The 20,115-nt window shown below is 38.2% G+C and overlaps 1 pseudogene; it reads right to left on the bottom strand.

The window, feature by feature from the left end:
- Positions 1-239: 239 nt before the first annotated feature.
- On the bottom strand, positions 240-5,688 carry LOC122657701 (annotated as a pseudogene).
- Between the last annotated feature and the right edge of the window lie 14,427 nt (positions 5,689-20,115).

Genomic DNA, 20,115 nt, shown 5'->3' with positions numbered 1-20,115 from the left:
CAAGAGAAAATGCTCAACGACGGAAAAAATATATCACCGTTTCAAGCATTCAGAGTTCCAGAATCCTTCTTGCTTTCTGACTAATCTAAAAGAAATCTGGATCTTATAATCTTTTCTCCACTCTTTTATTAAATAATATACGTGCAAGGAGTGTCCTTCCTTCTCACGGTTTACATGACTTGAAGTGTGTTAGCTCCCCAGAAAGCAGCTGCATATGTCCCCCCCCCCCCCCCCCCCATCCCCCAAACTAGCACACAGACGATGTGAACTCACATATCATGCATCATTTCAAACTCCCTACATAAATCAGAGTTCTAAGAGGAAGTACAGTGCAGAGATCCTTTTCCTTGGATGCGGCTACATTCTTTCTAGCCATACTAACCATCCACCTATATGACAGTCGACTCTCTTAGCACCCTTTTAGATCTCGCCACCTGAGGTACACCAAACCGGCACGGTAGTGTGTGTAAGCCCCTGCCACGACCAACACATGAAAAAGCTGGTGGCTGTGGCCTGCAATGTCGAACTTTCCAGGTTTCCACCGCTCAGGAATCCTTGTAGCATAGACCAGGGCTCCCATCCCATAGAAAAACCCCATCAATATCTCATACCCTGTTGTGTGGAGAGCCTCAGGCTGGTTTCGGAACAAGATCAGTTTGTGCAGTATGGGTGCCACCCCTGACATGCCCATCCCCAAGAAGAGGGATGCACGAATGGTCCGGAATTCAGGGCTCTGAAAAACTGGGAGTAGAGAAACTACGATTGTGGCAATCCCAAGGATGGATATGAATCCCAAGTAGAGGTTGCAGAAGAATGGGTTGCACATGAAAGAGTAGTAGACAGGCGGATAAAAGGAGGTTGAGATAAGGGCAGCAATACCAGCGTAGTCAAGCCTGAGCATGATGTAAGATAGGCGCCGGGAATGGCAAGACAGGAGATGGCATGTGCTGCTGGCTAATAGACAGAACATGGCACCACCGAGGAAGGCAAAGAAAGGCCACCGAGTGATTGGCCGCACCATCAAGGGTGCTAACATATTTGCGACATCCTCTTTCATGCTACGCTGCATTCAACCAAAACATAATTTTTTCTGGGTTTAGTTTCAACCAAAACATGAACAACACATTAGCGTGTCAAAGCAGTAACAAAGCAATGAACAGAGTGTTGACAAAGAAACTGGACTAAGGTTTAAGAACCAAATCTGTAATCTACAGAAGTAGAGGTCAGTTTGACAAAGAGAACGCTGATAATTCAATGTTTATATCTTCAAAAAGGATATGGATAGCTACAGAATACTTTTTGGGCATTGTTTAATATGCTCGAAATAACATGACACACTAAGAATACAAAAGATTTTGGAAGCCACAAATTCTTAGCAGTTGGCATATAAACAGAGTGTTGGACATAGGTGGACAATAATGTAACAGTAACAACCAAATAAGGTTCCACATATATGGTACTCTAGTAAAGCTGTGCAAAATTACTCTTTACATACTCTGGACCCATCTCAATTCATATGAAGCATATAGCATTGTAACAAACATTTCAATAGTATGATCATAATGAGCAACCTAAAGGCCTAATTGGAGAGCCAGGATTAGCTCCACTTGATATGGGGTACATGCATGTAATTGAGGAGCAAATCTGAAATATAATTTAGCACAGTTGTGTGGGTCAGGCCTAAAATGACCATAGGAGAAGTTGTGAGAAAGGACATGCATAGTCTGGGTCTCGTGCCATGTATGACCTCGGATAGAGCATATTGGAGGGCAAGGATCCATGTAGCAGGCCCTATTTAGCTGAGATTCTCCTGACTTGCTGGGTTATGTCATTTTCCTCTTTCACTTCTCATCTCATTTCCCTTTCCTTACTGTCACGTTTCAGTTTTTACCTTTTTGTTTGATTGGATCCATGTAGCTGACCCCATTAAGTTGGGATAAGGCTGAGTTTTTTGTTGTTGTTGTTGTACAGTTGTGTGGGTCAGATTAGTTTTTGTAAGTAGGGAAAAGAGTCCCTTTTTATTTTATTAGTTGTGGGGCCCACAAGTAAAATTATATAAAGGGTTTTATCTTAGAAATTTTTATTATGTTCAGGTTACTTAGTTCTTATTTTGAATCATGACTTCAGCTACTAGATTTGAGTCTATCTACGAATTTCTTTATACAGTACTGAATGTACCCCACAATTTGTGCAGTTGATGGAATAAATTCTTATCCAATTGGTATTTGCTACTCATAAAATACCAGCAATGGCTGGAAGTCATCGTCCTGATCTCTTCATTTTTCCCATTGAATCTCCTTATTCTTGTCTCTTCTTCTTCCCGGCAGTTCTCTCTGTTTATTCCAACTTCAATCCCATATCTGGTTACATCCTGAAGCTTCTATTCTTACAGGTCAGAAGTACCCTCTTTTCTTTCTTTTTCTTTTTTTTTTGGAGGGGGGGGGGGGGGGGGAGGGGGGGATGGTATGGCATTCAGTACTTAGTTCTTCCGGTGCTCTGTTTCACTTCATCACACCATGTTTCTACCACTACCCTTTTAATGATTTTAATAGAAATTCCAATTTTCTCGTTAGCTTCAGTTTGTATGTCTGTACTGGAATTTTATAAATCAATCAGAACTTTAAAAGCTGGTAGTTGTTCTGATTTTTAATTCTTTCTTCTGTTACTATTAAATGCTTTGTTCTGCAACTAGAAATCTGACCAGAAAACACATTAATCCAACTGCATCCTTCATTATGACTGAGAAATCAGTTGAATTAGAACTACAGGGTACAGCCTTCTAAGCCCACTTGTCCCAAGTTTGGTGCCCATCTGAACTAAGGTCAGGAAATTATAGGATTCTGCTACGACACTAAATTCTGAATTCATGATTTTCCAGAATTCCTCTGCTACTGTTCTGTTCATATCTCCTCTGATATTCCCTAGGTCAGTCCGTTTTGCCCTTATTCTTGTTGTATTTGGTGCAATGGCCCATTACCAGCTGGCTTAATTTGGTTCTTTTGATCCCTATTAGCATCATATGCCATGAGCAGAAGTTATCACATCAAGATCACTATTTTTATTTTCCCCAAATTTCTTTTCCAGGTAAATTATACATAACCCCAAGGGTCTTCTAATTAAATTTTCTTTTATCTATTTCTAGGTTGGCCTAATGATTCTCAGAATCCGACCAGTAACATGCGATTTACTACCAACTACTACAAGACTGATAGATTATCAGACAAAACTCATCCAAATGGTTGATTTAAGGAGGGGGGGGGGACAAGGCATTATAATTTAGTCAGACAGTGCATTACCAAAAGATAATAACCAAACACCCAGATACATATGCAAATACATCATGCAGAAAATGATAACTAACAAGAAAGGAAATTGGCTAAATAGAAGAAAAATTAGAGAGATAAAATTGCATAAGGACAAGTGGTGGTGTCCAACATGCAGACCAGTGTGTGTGTGTGTTTGGTCTAATCTTTCCAGGAGCTCAGCAGGCTCATCTAACATCAACCCCCCACCCCCCTGCAGGCTAACATGAGGAACCAAATTGAAGTGGTTTTATGTCAAGTTGTAGAGTTTCTATTAGTATTATATGTCCCATGAGCGAGTGCAGGGGCATATACATGGATAGGATTTTTTATTTCACAGGGGGTGGGATGGTAATTTCGGGTGCTTATGTGTCTGAGCACAGGGGCTACTCGACCAGGCAGCCTTCTTTTTCCCTTTAGGAAATATCTAAACTTTCAAATTGATATCTAGATTTTCAAGTTGAATTTGCTCACAGAGGGATGTAAGGCTTTATAAGAAAGTAAATTATCAGAGCTCCTAGGCAGGGTGGCAGCCTATTAGTATTATATGTACCAAAAATTATAGGTTTATTCCAGGGGAGGTATTGAAAGTGCGAAAAGCAAATCCTATTAGGTTTACTACAGGTCAGAGGGTATCAATTTAACGTTCTTTCCGAGCGCAAAGTCTCCTTTACTAGCTGTGCAGTTTTATGGTGGAGAAGGTGGATTTGCTCTCCTACCTTAAAGGTATATCATCAAAATTATATAACCTGTTCAGCAGTTTAGCAAAACTGGGTTCAGGAAGAAAAGTGTAAAAAATATTTAAAAACTACCCAAGTTTCCCTTTTATTGTCTAGCAGGTGTGGCTTTTAGACCCAGTGGGATGACATTCTACTCTCTGGCAGGTCATATTATCACAACCCAGCAAGTGACATAAAAGCAGACAAAGCCAAAAAAAACAAATGACAATACCAGAACACAAACATCAGTGTGGTTGCCGTTGGAGAATCTCTCAGGCAAACAGTTACTCAGAAGTTCCACAATGTGCAAACCCGAAAGTGATGGAAGTAAATCTACTGAAGATAAGGAAGTCTTTAATTCATTCCGCAGTCTATGCAAATCAGCAACGGGAGGCACGTCAAGAGTTCAGATTGGATCTTGTGAAGATCAGCTTTCTTCAGCATATCAGGAAAATGTTGTAGAGAGTGAAGATCCACGCCCTTTGGAACCTTCATTGCCGTATATATGGTGAGAGCTAGGAAAAGAAAGAATCCAATCAGGTGCCTGAAACAGGAAGTTTACAATATTTAGTAGGGTGACTTCTGGAGCCAAATAAGGGCAACCAACTGTGCACCAAAGCTGAAACAACTTGTCAAAATAAGATGTCAGAAACTTTTAACACGAATATCACAGAAAGATAATCAAAAGTGAACCCATCAAAACATTACAGCACTAGAAAGGAGAGCCACCAAAAGCAAGAACAAGTAAACCTGACCCAAAGGTGAACGACATCCCAACTTTCTACAGTATGTTTTAATTCTTTAAAATTTTGCAGTACAAATGCAACCAAAAAAAAAAAGTGAGACATGGATAAACTCTGACACCCAACAGAATAATCTTAAAGTATGAATTAGAACAAAAACTAAATATATGGTTTGGAACTGAAACATCCCTCCTCCCTTGAGCTCTTCATAAAAGTCTTCTCCAAGGTCTCCATGCTTCAAAAGAGGGTGAAAAAGGTTAACATTAAGGGCCAACATGTTTGAGGTAAACAGCAGAGAAAATATGCATTTGCCACAAGCATAAATAAATATTATTTGGGACGCACCACTCAAAGAACCAAATTTTCAAGACGATGAAACACAGCTAACAAGCAAAGACATGTCTATCAAACAACAAAGAATCCAACATAATATCAGGCCTGGAACCCAACCAAGATCAGAAAGAAACCACCCCCCCCCCCCCCCCCCCCCAATACAAAAAAAAGTAATTCTGTGGAACAAAAGGATAACCCCTAACAAGAAAGATATATTTTCTTCTTTTTTTTTTTTTGGGTGGAGTGTGGGAGCAAAAGGAAAGAGATTTGGGGTTAGAAAGCTTACGTCCAGACATTGAGAGTTTCGTTGTGGATGGTGAAGATGCTAAGAAAGATCTGCTTGAGAGGCCACTCGGATCGGTAATGACCCAGAATGAACTCATTATCTCTCAAATACGAGGGCAAAGAGTGGTATTCAACCAGCTGATATCTCACCTTCTTCCACAGTCGCTTACCTTTGCCGCCTTCCTTGGAACAAAAATCCATATTCCCATCTTCGCGTTCGGAAGTTGGAACCTTCTCAAACGCAAACGCCTCAGAATTAGAGACCGCCGAATTCTCGCGATTCTTATTATTAGTAGTACCCATCCTATCCTCCCTTCCCTTGAGTGCCGATCAAAATTTGTGATTTTAGCGTGTAGATGAAGAAGAAGCAGATAAACAAACCAAATTTCGGACCCAAAAATTCTGGACCTCCAACTTTGGCTTCAATAAACTTAAAAGACAAAGCCAGGGCGAGAAATTAACGCAAACATGACTCAACTACAATTTCAGAACCACCGCCAGAGAGCAGAAGAAACAAACAAATCCTTTTTTAATGGATTAATAACGTTTGGAAGCAAATAGACGACGGAGGTAAAACGGAATGAGCAAATCCTTTTATAATGAATTTGTAGCCTCGAAGGAGGAGGGAGGGACGGACGAGGAAGATATTTCGATAGCTCTTTTTTTTATTCTCCGAAGAGATGCGGAGATGCCTTTATGCAGGAGGGAAGACCCCTATTGCCTCTGCTTTCCCAGCAGGTGGAACCATGAATGAATGGCTCTGTTGCGTGGTCATTGTTGAAGTAACGATGAGATTATTATGATTTTGTTTTTAATTCTTTTTGGCAAAAAGTTTCATATACGGTCGTGTAAAAGAGGAATCTTTTACACTGAATTTTAGTAACCGTTAGATTCAAGGGTTTTAATCTGAACCGTTCAAGGATAAAATAGGTATATACACCTCCTATACAATTACATTTTCAAATACATGTAAAAGATTGCCTTTTGTATTTATCAATAATAGTTAAAAAAAAAAAATGAAACAACTTCCATTTTTTTTCTCTGCAACTCTCCTTACTCATGCCAAATATAAAAAATTCATTTTTTTTCGTTCTATGCAACTTCCTTTTCTCTTGCAAAAAACTAAACTTTTTATCTCTTCCGCAAAACACCTGTGTCTTCACCTCAATCTCAACATTTTTTTTTTGGTAAAGAACTTCAATCTCAACTTTCAATCGACCATAAACTTCTCACCCTTTTTTCTCTCATCTTATCGTCGGGCGAAAGCTATTTCAATCCATTGCTTAGGGCTTTCTCACGGTACAGGTAAGATATCATTCTCCATTCCCTATTGCTCTTTGATATTTCATCTAGGGCTGGGCCTCCCTCCTTCTTCATCTTTTTTCTTTTTTTGGGATTTTTTTTTTGCTATTTTTTATCAAATTTCTTTGAGAAATTAAGTGATGGGTTTCTGTTTAAAAGGGTAATAGATGTGATTTTCTATTTGGGTTTTGTTTGATTTCTATTTTTCATAATCTTTATACAAGGTTGCAGTAGTTTCTGCTTCGACTATAGAAACAGCATGGAACCAGAGCCAGGGAGGTGCAGAAGAACGGATGGAAAGAAATGGAGGTCCACCAAGGTAGTGGTTCTCAAACCCCCAATCTCTCTATTTCAGTCCCAATAGCAGCAACAATTTTTCTCCAAGCTTGGGTTTTTCTCCAAAAAGTATTCTTCTGAGTGGTATATGTAAGACAGAATCATCTTTGTAATATGTGATGTGTTTCGCTTAGCATGCTTTAAAGATGGGTTTGGTTTTTTCGAGGTCAGTTTAACTTGAAAAATTGTCTCAAACGAAGGAGAGAGTCTTCTGCAGAAGAGAGAGTGTTCTACGGAAGAGAAGAAAAGGTTTAGTTGAGTTGTTGAGTTGCAGAGAACGAGAATCCTGGAATTTTATTCGTTTACTGTCTTTTACACGTATTTGAAAATGTAACTGTATAAAAGGAGTATCTACATATTTTTTCTTTGGACGATTTAGATTATAATCCTTGAATCTGACGGTTACTAAAAATAAAAGATTCCTCTTATACACGACCGTGCATGAAAACCAAGTCCTAATCTTTTTTTTCTTTTTAGGAAATTTACAAGATCAACAATTTTCATTTAATTAAATTACATAAAATAGAAATTTGATATTACAAAACTACCCAACAAAATAGTGTCTTTCCTTCAAATTTACGTTCTGTTTTTTTTTAAATGTCTCCCAAGGCAGTGACATTCCTTCTTCCCTTAAATTCTCCCATCTCTGCCAATATCCCCTCTCACTAAACTTTTGACACTCTACCACACTCGCATTCGCGTCTATAGGTATGTGCGTGTCACACGCGCACACACACACTCTCTCTCTCTCTCCCCGCTGATCGATCGTTCGATCGAGCTTTTCTCTCCGTTCTCGAATTTGGCTGCCTCGTATCGTTCCTTATTATAATAATTCTATTGCTACGATATTCGATTGCATTTGTTTTCGGATTTACAGTTTTACGTTCATCGATAATCACTTGTTCCGTCTCCGGCAGTGTTTCAGAGTTTGACGTCTTCTCTTACTTGAAGAATCAAAAGGGGAAATTTTGTTTTGTGACATCATTCATGTTCCTTCCATCTATTTTCTCGTGTTTTGATCCTTTCTGCGGACCACTGAGCCGGCCCCGCAAGTAACAATCATAAAAATATGATAGTAGACCTTCAGCAACAAATCCAATATCTGATCAGAAAATTGGAGACCAATCTTCATTACGTGGTGGGTCCTATCCTAGGTTAAGAAATGAGTTGATTTTGTCCTCTCTTACTATTAGTCCCTTTATTTTATTATTAATTAATTGATTATTAGCTATTTGTTCTAATTATTCTACGTCAACGTTTTTTTTCTTATTATTATTATCATTATTTTAGTTGTAATTAATTCATTTAAATATTGAGAACGTGGAAAGCTCATGGTTAGGTGTTATGTTACGTAAGTCAACTAGTCATAGATTGAAATTAGGTCATATTGTTGTACACGTTATCAATAGGACTCTCATTGTTAAGGATTCAGTCAAACTCTTACTCTCCCTTAAAATTAAGTTGAAAATACAAACATTTAAAAAAAAAAAACGAAGAAGAAGAAAGGTGAACAATATATTCTAGGAAAGCCCTCAAATTAAGAAATAAGGTGTGTTTCCTTTTCGTAGATTGGAGATCACACTCTTGTTGTCCGATTCAATAACCACATACTCATATCTTTCCAAGACTGCTTCCAATAGAGATGAACGAATAGATAGAGCTTCTCCGATTGCAGCTCATTGAATTTCATGAGAATAGACACAGCATGTAGTGGATGACTATGTCAATCTCGGCATATAATTCCAAGTCCACCATCAATTGTATTGGAAGGTCAAGTCGCGTCACAATTAATCTTCACCATACCTAGAGATGGGGTTGTCGAACCGGTGGTTCTGGATTCAGATGCAATGCTTGAAACATGTTGCAAGTTAGAAGCTGAATGTGCATTCTAGTACTCTAAGAAGGCCAATAGAGAAACATGTATAACTTCCTCCGGTGTCTAGATCCGTTGGCCAAAAACAACATCATTCCTTGTTTTCCAAAGCATCCAACAAATGAAAGTACAAAAACTAATTATAACCCGACGAGTCACCTTATCATGTGGTGCAATCTAATCCCAGTTTTGGATCCATTATTGTAGTGGCCGGAGGTTCCTCACCCGATTGTATAATGAGTCCCAGGTCACTCCCAAACTAGACTGCCCTAGCAAAAGTGCAGCCTAAGAAAATATGTGAAATTGTTTCATGGCAAGCACATTGGTTACAACAACGATCCACCTGGATGTTCCGTTGTTTTTGAAGTGCGTCTCTAGTAGCAACACTCGATGTGCAAGATCTCCATAAAAAACGTTGAATCCATGGTATGAATTTAGAGTACCAGATTTTCCTCTATACGTCACCTAGAACACGCGACCAAGAATGGGCACGCGATGAAGATGCTGCCAAACTTCTTTCTGCCGTTAAATCTGATGAAAGTAGACGGTATATATGCACTCTTCACAGAAAAAAAAAATCCATTTTTTGAACCTATCCACCATTCAAGCTTATCTGATAGTGGAAAAATAAGAAATTGAATCTTTAAAATATTTTCCATATCCGATACAGAAAACAAAGAATGTAATAAGTTTGTATCCCACGATCGGTTGTCTTGGTCATTAAATCAGCCACCATGTGAACATTGCAAGAATCCGGGCGTTGTATCCATATCAGGAACCCATCAATCTTTCTAAATATTGACTAAAACATCATTTCAAGTGCGGTGCACTGTCCAGTGCATCACACTTGAGAATCCAATCATCCACCCAACACTTGAAAGGTTAAAAAGACATCATTGCCCATATTTTTATGATTGAATTCTTAAGTGTGATGTATAGGGTGGATAAAATTTCGCTACTATGGCCAAAGCAGGATTGTTCCTGCTACATGTACATGGCTGAACCTCAATAAATCACGTTTATTTTTTATTGTTTAATGTTAAAAAATAATCCAACAGAAATATAATCGGTTTGCTCAACGTTAATCTGAGTATTATTCCAACTTTGCCCTTTTGTTTGGGATACAATAGTAAATTAAAAATAAGAGATGCAATAGGAATCAAACACGGAACGACCCTCTTCTTCTTCTGCATTCAGTCTCCAACCTCCCCTGCTAATTAGAAAACCTCTTTGTCGCTGATTAAAAGGGCCATTCAACGAAGAAGTAACAAATAAAATAAAGCATTGGCATACTATATACAACAGTACAAGGGCAAAAGCTGCGATCGAGCTCATCATCATCATCATCATAACTATGCTTATCCTCTTTAAATTAATGACAGGTGGTGGTCGTGATCATCCTCCTCTTCTACTTCCTCACAATCACAATCTGGATCGTCGTTGTTGTCGTCTTCGTCATAACCACGACATCGGCGTCGAAGGGAGGGCCCAACACAGAGACGGGCTACACTGTTGCTTCTCTTCTTCCTCGTACTCCTTAACCCATGCAATTCAGGCCCGATCGAGCCCACCCCGTTAAAGCCTAGTCCGGCCCAACCCAATTATTAAATGTGTTTAAAACCCGACACATTTAATAATTGAACGGTCCTGATGTAGGGTCCTAACCCGTCGGGCAACCGACCGAACCCGCCCCAGTTAAAGCCCGACTTATTATATGAAAAATAAATTGAAAAAAGTTAAAGAGGCCCACACTTCAAAATTGACATGGATTTCCAAGAAAGTCCATAGCATCATCACTTATTGATCCAGAGTAATACATTGAAGTAACCATCAATTTTAAGAAATAAACAACAGTTTTGGGAATTTGATTGTAATAAAAAGAAAATCTAAGTCACTTAGTTCCTACGTCCTAGTAGTTTCATATACACAAGGATAGCCTTGTCTAGCTACAAACTCGATCACAGATTTGGGAATATAATATTGGAAGAGAATAAGATTACTTATAACCATTCAGATATTGGGAAAACGTATTTACCAAACTATATCTACCTGTTAACCATGGGCTAGAAAGAGATCAATGAGAGCTTCCAACAAAACACCTTTAATTAACACTGTTTAGTTAAGGTCCCATTAAGAGTTAAACAGGCCCACAGTCCGATTTAGGCCCAATTATATTATCCGATTATATCCCAAGATCGATCAAGTCCGTCCAATTCAGCCCGATTATCTAAACGTTTGATCATGGTATAAGGTTTGAGGTTGGTTAAAGCCCAGTTAAGCCGGACCGATTGACGCTCCTACTTGTTTTTAAAATTCCGAAAGGCAGAATAACTTTTACCAAAAACTATTTCCGAGTCCTGAGAACAGAACTGATAACTGAGAAGTGAAAGAAACCCTATGGCCCCTCTCCTGTTCCTCTTGTCGGATTTGAAATGGTTTGCTGGCAGGCAAAGGCGTGATAAAAAATTACAATTCGAAGATAACAGGAAATCTTTTTTTGTTTTTTTTATTTTTTGGGTAGAGAGATAACAGGAAAGCACGGACAACTATTCGACATGGGTGGGCATACATATGAGCTGATTTAATAACCCTTTCTTATGTTTGGAGTAGCCGTTAATGGCGGACTGTGTCTGATCTGTATAGCTGAATAAGTGAAAAAAACATTGAGATGGCAGTAATTTTTATTACCTAAAATTTTTTTGTGGCAAACATCATTTGGACTGAAACTTGACATATGATCGAAGGATATTGGTGTTCTACCTAGCTTTGTACCAAATTTCAACTGTCATTATATTATACCAACCATGTGGCGGCAGGAAATGAGTAGAAACCTTGTACGGTTACATGTTTTGCTCAAACCAGAGTCCATATCCTTCTTCTCTTTCGTCATCTTCATCTTCTCCATGTATAATAACTAGGAACGAAGATCCCCTAACCATACACCGATCCCAAAAGGTTAATCGACTTTTAAGACCATGAAATGATGGATATTCACACCACATGACCACACACCGGATGCTAGTTGTTACATTTGGACCGGTCCAAGTGTGACTTTGTGGAGCATGAAGGAAATTAAGGTTATTTACCCCCAAAAAAAAAAATAAATAAATTAAGGCTTGTTTGGCAGAAGCAGAATACGTTGAGAAATGCATTTTTAATTGTTAAGGCTTAAGCCAAGATTGTGTACTTATTAATGCTGAATATATTGTTAGGAATGGCCCAAACATTTAATAAAACGGGGGCTAAAGAGTAACTCCAACAACATTGCAGTGGGGGCCAAACATACATGTCACCACCATCGCGTCCATTGGTGGATTTTTATCTTCCTAATTAATGTCCGAAAAAAGTTGGAAGAGAGAGAGAGAGAGAGAGTTTCGTGGCGTGCTAAGATAGAATTACTTTGAATAACCAATCACTGAGACCATTCATGCATGCATATCCTGTTCATCGATCCATCCTCAAATACCACGGGTGGGTGGGTAGGTGGGTAGTGGTTTGGTTGGTGGGTTGGCACTTAAGAGTTGAGACTTAAGACAGTGAAGTGGTAATCCATTCTGACATTGTCCACCAGAACCCCACCCCCGCCCGGCTTCTTTGTGTGCTCCAAAAGCAAAAAGTTTTTGGTTTGTAACTTTGTATGACTCACCTTTTCTCTTTTTTTATTTTATTTATTTACTTTAAGAAAAAGAAAGGATCAATAAATAGAAGAAGAAATTACATCTTAATCACTAATGTGGTTTTGGATTTGATTTACCTAATAATGAATGAATCACCCACCGAACCAAATTCGGCCAATAATGAATGAATAAATGAATGAAGAAGACATTGACCTAAAAAAGAGATTATAACGTTCTGTTCCATCCCCATTCTCTCTCTCTCTCTCTCTCTCTCTCTCCCTATGTCTTTTGTCGTATCTTTTTTCTCTCTTCATTTAATCAATATCTCCCCTTAGGCCTTAACCCGTTCTTTTTATGTGAGGTCAATGAGAGCCCACGTAAGGGCATTAAAATAGATGTAGTTTTTTAATATCATAGGAGGTAGTGTGGTATTTTCACGGGCTTCTATGTCTGAACTGCAACAATAAGGTGTTGCGTGATTAGATAACCTTTCTTTTCCCATAAAAATATGTATCCAAGTAAAAATTAGTGTGAACAATCCAAGCCTTCATGGATTAACCATCTAATGTGCAACATGTAAAAATGATTTAGCAAAATCAATCGTTGAATAGATAGGATATATATGGACTCTGGAATGAGTGAATGACCACATGTCAAATTTTATAACAAACTCAATAATATTAGTCTTGCATTGAGATTTTCCTTGTTAATCTTTTGTAGCGATTATCTGTTGTTGTTAATGTCTGTATTAAAGCTCTCTCTTCCTTAGATTGGGCTACTAGAGCCATATATAGTAGATGATGTATGTTGTTTAGTCTCATTGTTTTCCTTTATTTTTTTGGTAAAATAGTCTCATTGTTTTCAATTGGTTCTTTTCATTTCTTTTTTGGCTCCTCTGATAGGGAAGCCAATTCTTTGCCAACGGTGTCTCTTTATTTGGACTTTCCCATGTTAGCTAGGTGGCCACATATATATAGAACATATAAGAGCAGAGGATGGATTTGAAGTCATCTAATATTTAGTCTTCAAGTTTGGTGAAGGAAATTCTAGGGTAGTCTTCATTTGGGTGATGACTTAATTATACAATTTTCAAATTTCAAGAAATGCATATACAGACAAAAATTGAACCCATCTGAAATTGTCACGTGAAAAATTTAGATCAAAGGCATTTTTCATAAACCATTAATATTACTACTTGTGAAGAAATTAGACCGTGAAAAAGATAGTTTTTTTTTTCAAACGTTAAAGGATGCATGAGAAGAGCCTATTGGGAAGGTTAGTCTTCCTCTTTTCATTGTTAATCCTACCATTGTTAGTCCTCCGCTGATTGAGTTCAACAATTTTTTTTTATTGGTAAGAGATTGAGTTCAAATTTGACTAAGTAGTAAAAGTACCAAAGGATATACATGTACATAAAAATTTGGGTCCTAGTGGATTTTTCATGTATCAATTAGCATATTTGCATTGCATTTTAATCCATCCATTGGTTTTTTTTTTAAAATAATGACTCCTTGAAGTTCTATATTATCATGTGGCCAACTATAATTATTGAATTCAAGTTTGCTATATTTGTACATAAAATTGGGGTCTTAATCATTCTTTCATGTGGCACACATTAGGGTCAGCCCCCTAATTCCAAATAAGTTTAAGGGAGAATTGTTATACCGCATAAAGGGGAAGATTATGAAAGTGTCAAACAGGGGGCTTTTAGTCATTTTGACCTCCTTGTGTGAGAGAGGGACATGACTAACTGTACACCATGCACATAACCTTTTGCCAAAAAATTTTATAAATAAATATTTGTTTTTTCAAATTAAACGTAAATTATATCATTTTATTTATTTTATTCTCTGAGCCTTCATTTGTTTTGTAAAAATTGATTTAGATTTTTATAAAAAGACAATCAATAAATTGCTTCTAGTGAAAGTGAAATAAGAAGCAAATTAGAAATTAGAATGGTGCTTTACTTTAGAAAGGACAAAGATCAGATTATCAATCCCAAGTCCTTATTTGTCCTCCAAAAAATAAAAAAATCCCAAGTATAAATTCCGTGTATGTATCACGTTCCTATGCTTTAACCTTTGCTTGTTTGATGTGATGGAATGATGGATATGGTCCTAATTAACCGTAACTCCGTGCGCAGTTGCCAACCTTGCAGTCTAAAAGTGTAAATTACCACCCTAAAAAGAAGAACAAAAAAGAAAAAAAACTAATAATAAGTGGAAATCATCAACATCATGGGGTAAAAGATTTGGCAACTGACAGCGTAGAGATTATGCGACCAGGTAACGTTCTTTCAAGTTTAATGTCGGTTTTAGGATTTGATTGTTTTATTTTAGACTACGTTGTGGTGTTTTTTTTTTTGTTTTTTTTTTATTTTTTTTTTATTTTTTTATTTGTGGTAGAAGAAGGATTATTTATTCACAAGTGTCCACCGCAAGGTATTCGAAATACATAGATCCGTCAAACAAGGAGTGGATAAAGGCCAATTTGTCTTTCACGCACAAGACAAAGCTATCCCAGCTAGGGAGTCAGTTACGCTGTTAATCTCCCTGAGAATATAAGAGAAGGAGCCTGATCTGAAATAAGTGGAGAGGTGTTTGATGTCTTCCACATTATCAATAATCTCCAACGGAGGGGGAGATAGCAATGTTATAAGATTCTTGCAGTCCGATTCCAAAACCATGATGTCAATGACCTCAGAGATTGCATATAATAGGCCTGAGCGCAAGGCGAGGGCTTCTTCTTGCAAAGCCGAGATGAAGGAGGAAGGAGTTGACACCGCTATGATAATACCCCCTGTTGAATCATGAATGATTAGGCTCAATCCGCACTTATCGCTCTTGGTGGAAGCATCAGAATTCAATGTAAAGGAACCTGGGACTGGGGGACTCCAGATCTGAGTAGGTGTAGCATGAGATTCCAGCTTTCGGCCTAGGCTAAAAGACTCAGAAAATTCAGCAAAGTGGTGCTCATCAAGCTTGATAATCTCCGCAAGAGAGTGAGAATCGCCTTGAAAGATAACTGCATTCCTAGCCTTCTAAAGAGCCCAGCAAATAAATGAAGCCAACCCGGCCAAATCCTCCCTAATCTGCTGAGATGATTGGATGGAATTTTGCCAGGATTGGATGAACTGCGAAATCTGTGGATCTTATCTGGACGGGATATAAGGGAGACGACTTCCAAACCCAACCGCCCTTGCAAATATTTTAGACTACGCTTAGTTGACAAGAAATGGATAGAAAAAATAAATGAATTCAAATTTTTTTGGAATTTTGAGGAGAGAGAGAGATAGACATATAAATCAATCATTGTCATCATGATTTTTAGTATAATCTTTTCTTAGATGAATTTCTTTTATTATTTTCTCACTCCTACTTTAAACATATGGATTTCATATGGATGAATTTTTTTTTTTCCCGAGAACAACCAACGGTGTGTAGTCTAGATTCCTCCCCACACTAGGATTGCCATGGAATACCCTATCCCATTGTTTTATTACGATGATTGAGCTTGAGACGAATAAAGTTTTATGTGTTTTATGGTTTCTTGGAGTTTCTTATACATGGATTGGATCAGTTACATTGACCAAGTTAACTTGGGATTGGCTAAACCAATCTGATGTTGCACGATTCCACAATCTCTCTACATTGATCAAGCAAGCAGGAGTTGTATCCAGGGTTTTAAGAATTGGGAATCGGATAATTGAATCGGTTGATTCGGATCGAATCCGATTTCCACCGATCTGACACGATCGATTCACACCCAAAAACACTAGAAATTCCATGTTTTGGATTTGAGGTCCGATTTTAGGGTTCTTGAGCATCGGTTCTAGATTGGAATTGCAACTGACTAATTCCGTGTTTTAAAACCCTAGTTCTATCTGCCAAGTTAACTTCGAGAGCTAGCATTAGAGAAAGCAGTAGAGACTCAAAGATTTAGAGAGAGCTTTGATTAATTCTTGATAAGCATATTATCCATATCATCGTTTATTTACAATTAAAATTCTAAATAAATCTACCATTTTATGTGTCATTGTAGAGTTTGTATTATATTTCAAAAGTCTCGAAAGTAAACTCAACATGAATTCAATTATTGAAAAATATAGGATGAAAACTTATAATACATAGTGGATCATCCAATTGGAATGAGATATGAAGCAGCTTCCAAATCTATGTGAGATTCAACCTACCAAATCAATGTTCACATTAGTGAAAACTAGAAGATATGTCAGGTTGCCGGTTAGCACAACTGGTAAGGGCCTCTGCGGGTTAGCAACAAAAAAAGGTTGGCTTGCACTCTAAAAGAAACATCTTCATTTTTTTTATCCCTTCCTTTTTAATGTGTCAAAATGGTTTGGACTAACCTAACATGAGATTATAAGAAAGTGAGATTATAAGACAGGGTTCCTTGAGCAAGCAAGTAGGATATGCAAAAGAAGAACATGGCAGTTCGCATATAATTAAGAGGGTGGAGAGGAGAGAGTGTGTCAGGAAGACAAAGATAGAGAGCGATGATGTCTACACAGCTTGCTTGCTCAGATAACTTTTTCCTTTAAGATTATAAATGAGGTACCCAAACCAAAAAAAAAAAAAACACAGGATAATTAAAATACATTTGGGTCTAGAATGCATTTTAAAGTGAGGGAGAGAAAAGAATTGAGTTTCATAATGCATTCTAGACCAGAAATCTATTCTAAAAATGCATAGCAAACACAACCTAAAAGGTAAGGGTTTTTTTTTTGTTTGGTAAAGAAAGGTAAGGGTTTCCAATGCCAAAAAATAAACATGGGTGGATTCTTCTCAATCACGATATGAAAAAACGGTTTCATTCTTATATGGTTCACATGGTCAGCGAGGAAAGATAATGTCAATGGATCCAATGTCAATGTGGGATCCATATGATCATCATGTAAGACGATGTATGAAAGGATACCAAATTGTGGGCTTATGAATCTTTTTCAATTTTTTTTCCTATCAGGTTGCCTGCCCCGTCCGGTTGCCCGGTTCCTCTCATAGGGGGCGAAAATGACAACTTAATTACACTCGGACAGTGTGTTCGAGTAGGGGGTTAGGTCGTCATTTCCACTCCCCTATGAGAGGAATCGGGCAGGGAACCTGAGAGGATAATGATCCATCTTTTTCCCATTAAAAAAAGGGGAAAACCCTCTCGTTAAGGTATGCTACACTTTACTATCTCTCTCCCCTCCTCACATAAAATGACCTTGTTGTCCTTCTATATATGATGCCATTTTATTACATCTCATTGGTGCCCTCTCCTAAGCCATTACACTAAGGGTTTCAGTCGATACGGTATCAATAATCCGGTACGATACAGAAGATAGAAACTAGATACCGAAACCATACAGCACCATATACAATATGTATTTCCAATATCGATACTGTACCAATTTGGTACAGTTTCGATACAATATGTATTTGGAATAAAAACGGTATGTATTTGGTATTACCTTCATTAACTGGGTATGGCTTGTTTCTACGGGGATATGTTTTTTTATTCTAGCAACTTGAAGAATGCTCTACTCTATAGTATGAGGCCTTGAAATCAGTTGTTATGCTACTACCGCCTATAGTTATTGATGTCGTGAACAATGGTGGCCAACATGTGCTTCTTCAGTTTCACTATTTTCACGTGGCTCATCCCATCAACTGGTTATGACACTAAATGCTCATAACTCACTTGGAGCAGTTACACATTTGAATTTCAATCAAACCATCCATGCAGTCAGTGGTTTTTTTTTGTTTTCCCGAATAATCCCCAACTCACACCCATGGTAACATAATTTCAGCAGTTATGATACCGATTAAAGTATAAAGAGTAAAATGTGAAGTTAGGATTATGGGAGTCAAAATCAAACCTAAATCGTTTATTGAAATCGAACCGAACCATGTATCCGTTTAATAAATGGTTCGGTCATGGTTTCAAAATTGAGACCGTTTAATTAAACCTTTTAAACCGAATTGTTTAACACTTTTAGATGTACATAAATGTGCCAAAATAAAACAAAAACCATACCAAACCATTTAATAAATGGCTCGGTTATTGTTTCAAAATTGAGACCGTTTAACTAAACGATTTAATTGAAACCGGACCATTTAATACCCTTAAGTAGGATAGTATCCTTATGAAGGCACAAATCTAGAAAATTTAAAATACTATGATGAAACTAAACATAGAAACAGATACAATTATAGCTTTGATATACACTCGGTACGGTATACATTTGATACGATATCGGTACATACTAAACGGTTTTGTCTTAGAAACCGATACCATATCGAACCGAGAGATATCATTTCCGATATCGAAACCGTACTAAATTTATACTGATATAGTTTGGTTCAGTTTTATACGATCGATTGCGGTTTCGATTCCAAATTGAAACCTTACATTACCCTCTTCCTAAGGGAGGGAATTTTTGCATCAAAAAAAAAAAAAAAAGAGAGGACGGGTGGGGGGGGGTGGGAATGGATGGATCAAGAGCTCTACTGTGCGGACCCTCTACCTACCGGATCCAGCTCCTCTCCAGGGAGTGCCCAGGCAGCATCCAAGGGCTGGGTTGGGCTGCACACATCCCAGTGCGCGGGCCCAGTCAACTATCGGATGTGCGCGACAAAGCCCCACAGCTGGATGCCCCCTGGGTACTCCCTGAATTGGAGCTCAATTCCTACCCAACACAGGTGGGCCAGGTCGTCAGGTAGTTGGCAGGTGAAAACCATGAATCCCCCCACTCTTATGAAATTCGGTTTTAGACCACCAAGCTGACAAATCTAAGTTCATATAATCAAGCCATTCCTTTAATTAAAGCTCTTTCATACTCCACACAGTGTGGAGTGTGGTCACAGTCACACCACCACCACCTCCTCCATAAACCATTGAGCCCATAACCCAACCCATCATCCCCTTCCCTTTCCTCCTTTAATAATGTCACTTATCTTCTTCTTTCTCCTCTTAAGGTACGTACTGTTTTAAGTGAAGATTCTAGGTAAAGTTTCTCCTCGTGCTTTGCAGAGTCTTGCAGGTTCGTATCGTTGTTTGGTACGTCAGTACAGTACATGTGTTGTTTGAGTTGAGTTTTGATCTCCGCCTGGCCTGATCTTCGCCAAAATATCGGAGACATCCCCGTGGATTTTGGCTCTACGCCGGCGAATATGAAGCGATCGAATTCATAAAAAAAAACAGGGCATCGATCATGCACAATCAGCTCTGTCTCTCTGTCTCGTTAATGACGGAGCAGAATCAATTTTCTAAATCACAGGGATCCAAGTGAAGGGCAGATCTCAATCCTCGCGCGACCAAAGAAAACCCCAAAAAATAAAAGAAGAACGAAAAGCTCGGTAGAAGCTCCACACGGAGCTCGCAACCGACTCGACGGTCGACGTTATTTGAACGGAACTTGCAGAAAGAACCGTCGGATCTTAAACATTAAAACATCTGAGAAACAAAGCTGAAAACTGTCGGATTACTTGTGGAAGACGGAGATCTCTTTTCGAGCTGTTGAGCTTAAAATTAAATTTAGAGTTGCGACTTAAAGCTGTCAGAGTCGTCACTCTTTGTTTATTGTAAGAAAACGTTCCTCCTCAC

This window comes from Telopea speciosissima, chromosome 4 (assembly GCF_018873765.1).
Source record: "Telopea speciosissima isolate NSW1024214 ecotype Mountain lineage chromosome 4, Tspe_v1, whole genome shotgun sequence".
Lineage (NCBI taxonomy): Eukaryota > Viridiplantae > Streptophyta > Magnoliopsida > Proteales > Proteaceae > Telopea > Telopea speciosissima.
This window is presented reverse-complemented; position numbering and strand designations above follow the sequence as displayed.